Below are 3,978 nucleotides of genomic sequence, written 5' to 3' on the forward strand. Positions count from 1 at the left end.
CCTTGAAGGCTGCCTTTTTTGGACGGTGGTGTGTTGGGGAGGGGTTTTTCGTTTCGCTGCGTGCGGGTCGTCCTTTTGTAGTTTTTTTTAGTGTTTCTGTGGGGGGGGGGGGGGTTTGGGCGTTTTTTGTCGCTGCAGGTCGGCGGGCGTATGTTGTTTTTTTGGCTCGCTTGACGTGGGTTTCGTTTTTCAGAATGGGATGGTTCGGTACACGTTTTGTATCCCGCATGGCGGATCACGTAAAAAGCACACAGACCACAGAATTCGGGATATTAAAGGGCAGATAGCTGCGTGTGCTTTCTACGTGCAAAGAAAACGGACACGGACCAAAGGTTAACAGAACCATAAACAATTCCAGTCTGCATAACAACCAACAAAATCCCACCTGAAACCCACAAACAGGAATCTCTCACTTACCCACATATGTATATAACGTAGCGTTTAGCTTGACGTGAAAAGGACACGGACCCAAAGGCCAACAGAAGCAAACAATAAATCACTACAAACCATCCCCAAAAAGCCAACTCCAAACCACAAACCCCCCAGCAACCCATATTATGTAACGACCACACAAACTCCCCACACCAAACAAAAAACTCACTGCAAATTTCATCCGGGGAACGCCGTCCCGACAGTAGACGACAGGCAGTGCCTCCATGCGCAACCTAATGTCACTTTGCACGAGAGGGACGACAGCCTCGGCCCTCCAGACGCCCCCATCGAAAACTAGGTGGCATCTGCTGTTCCAGATGTGTCTCCTGATGATAGCTCAAACAACAACAGCAGATCCGTAACCTAGGTTGGGCACACAGGAAGCAACAAACCATACAAAACAATCATTTTTTAGGTCCTGGAAGCGATTGTTCCCTTGCATTAACCGCTTCTCGGCCTTTTGGCTAAGATCATTTGTAGTATCTGTTCCCTTCGGGAATGGTGATGCGCACCTGACGATGATCACACAGTCACAGTCCCGATGCAAGGGGACTGGGGCTGAAAGCGGATCAGTCGTTTGGTAGTTTGGTTTTCGTGCCCAGGTTCTTTCCTAGGTGACTTTTTCTTAAAAAGTATTAACTGCAAGACCACATTTTGCACTGTGTTTGTGATACCTGAGAGAATTCGGTCACATTGTAAAGCATTGACGATCGATCCTTCAATTCCATATTACTAAGAAAAGAATGACACTTTTACTTAAGTAGAATACAATTAAGCTTTAAGTGACACTGAATTTAATTTCAGCTTAAAGGAAAGTGGTAATTTTACTTAATGATACAATTAAACTTAATAAAACTGAATTCTACTTAATTGCAATTAATTTCACTTCAGCTTTATTGTATTGGTAAAGGTAAATGTTAAAACGGCTTGCCATACGCTCTTCCCGTCGTCTGCCATCACCCAGCATTCCAGGCATTCGCTTTTTTATTACACGAGTTGTTCTGTTTAGCGTATATCTATTTGACTATCACTTGCTCTCTATACCTTGTTTCATTAAGACGGTGTTTTTCTGATGTATTTTCTGCTGTGGAAACTATAACAGTAAAGTATTATTTTAAAGGCAAGGTTGACTTGTCTTTAGAGAGCGGGTCCGGGAATGAGGGCTGACTACGGGGCGCCATTTCTATATTGTATTTTGTAACTAATAACTTCCCGTCCTGGTTGGTTTAATATCTTGGAAAAGGTGTAAAGAAAACCGAAACGTTCCAAGAGAGACATATTATAAAGTACCCGGAGACAGTCTTTCGTGGTCAACGGCCTCAGTGTGTCTGAGTAGTTTATTTTCATTACATTATTAAACACAAAACATTGGTATGCATGGCCTTTCATTATACTTAGGGTGTTGCCCACGAACTTCTTTTATTTGCACATGTCACTAAACTCTTAATATGTAACAGTTGGCTTCGTTGCATATTTAGACACCGGAGGTAGGGTCAAATTAGGGCTCTCCCCGGAGGTATTGCAGAAGTTAATCGGGGCGGGACCACATTAGGCAGTATTTGTTTAGTAGTCTGCCGTTGGCGCCACGTGTCGGGTATTCACTGCCCACGCCCTGGTACGTAGTTTATTTGTGATTTACTTAAATTTTATCTCTGCCGTTGTTTGCTTTTATTTGTTTATTTGTTTAAGTGTATGTTTTAAGTTATAAATTATAATAATAAAATTGGGGAATGGTCTCTTAAACTATATTCTTCTCTTTTTTGGGGGGCAATTGGGTTCAAGCCCTGCTAACATTAGTCTTCGCCTCCCCCTTTCCCCTGACATCAGGTGGCCTCCAGCTGCCTGTTAACCCACGCTACCGCTCGGCCGGGCTACAGGGGCGTTACACAACAATGTTACCCACGCACGACAACACTGACATGCAACACAGCATCACACGCATTAAAGCAGAAGAAGCTGAAGAAAAAAAGTTCTGCTGCCTCATTGGAGATATCTGGGAGGTAAATGCGCCTAAGAATGTCAATCCCCCGTTCACTTATGCACATATTACATGATATAACGTTCACGGCAAAACAGTGTCCAAATGCTTCAATACATGCCTTTTCTTTTCATTGTTGATGTTGAATTTCAATATATCAACACACGGAATCCTGACACAATCCAACACAACCGTAGAATAGAGAGATGTTTCTGGAGGGATTTCTCAACGAAGGTTTTTGGTGGTTGTTATACAGACTGGGATTGTTTTTGGTTCTGTTGACCTTTGTCGGTTTTCTTTGCACGTAAAAAGGAGACTCTCATTAGCAGCACCGGGGTAGTACATTATAAAGCCAACACACTGTACATATGGCTTGTAATGATTCTGTGGTTGTAAGTCAACGTAACACAACGTACAATACGGTTTACGCAGTTCCGCGAATTCCAACGACACATGCACATAATGTTGTGGAGCTTCAAATTCGGCTCGAATTGATACGGTTCTATACCCAACAGGTTTAATATGCACATGATCATCGCCTTCACTTTCTGCTTCGATTAGCAGAAAGGGATCTCTAGCCCAATTTCACTGCCTGGTGAAGAACCACTATTAATTTGAAACTTCGGTTGCCGCATTTGGTTCTATATCTGGCATTCCACGGGAATGTGTATTTATGTACACTTGTCGTAGTGTAAGTATGTGTATATATGTTCGGAGGAAACAGCGAGAGCAAACCGTGTTCCTAACATGACGTCATGAGATTATGAAATTTTTCGGGCAAGCGAACTTTGCAAGCCCCGAAGAAGGTAAAATGAAGTTTTTAACTGGCAGAATTGGTTGATATATGTTCTACAGAACATGCTTAGATGGATCCCCAAAAGAAAGGAATTTGTGTCATGACCACTTTAACTAGTTAACAGTGTGATACATCACAACAACACCAAAAATATTCAAACAGAAAGTTACCAAAGACGTAATATCCAGTTTATTAATAAGTCATAACAAATTGTTATTCGAAGTATTCATTGATCGTCGAATTATGCTATTTTGTAGGCTTTTTTGAAGACTTCCTTCACATTGTAAAAACAAAAAATCATTTCAAATATATCATCGTCGTATTGTAGTCATCGATAGTAGTCATCGTTTTCAGCACCTCAGTATGTTCTATATTTTTGTATGATATGCACCAACCTACTGGTGTTTTGACGTGAAATTGATCGAGGACTTGCACCATTAATTTATCATTTGCGGATACTGTACGGAATTTGAAAGATTTTTGAACTTTGGCAACGACACCTTTCGGCGTTCGTCTGCCTGCCGGTTCATTTAGATGGGTTCCGCGAAAAATTAAAGTAGTGTAGTATTATTATTATTCATTTTCTTGTAACATTTTTCTTGTTGTCATACTTTGTACCTTTGTTATACTTTGTCAGTTTGTATTTTGGGGATACCTCACTTACAAGTTGTAATGAACTTTTCGAGGAGCCCCACAACCATATACTTTGTATGTATATACTTGAATTATGTAAAATGTTGGATTATTACTTTACGAAACAATGATGGTGCAG

At 41.2% G+C, this 3,978-nt stretch overlaps 1 pseudogene; it reads left to right on the plus strand.

Annotated features, from left to right (window-relative positions):
• Positions 1–876: 876 nt before the first annotated feature.
• Positions 877–1,118, plus strand: LOC139957810 (U2 spliceosomal RNA; annotated as a pseudogene).
• The last annotated feature ends 2,860 nt before the right edge of the window (positions 1,119–3,978 follow it).

Source organism: Apostichopus japonicus, chromosome 17, assembly GCF_037975245.1.
Source record: "Apostichopus japonicus isolate 1M-3 chromosome 17, ASM3797524v1, whole genome shotgun sequence".
In the NCBI taxonomy this organism is placed as follows: domain Eukaryota; kingdom Metazoa; phylum Echinodermata; class Holothuroidea; order Aspidochirotida; family Stichopodidae; genus Apostichopus; species Apostichopus japonicus.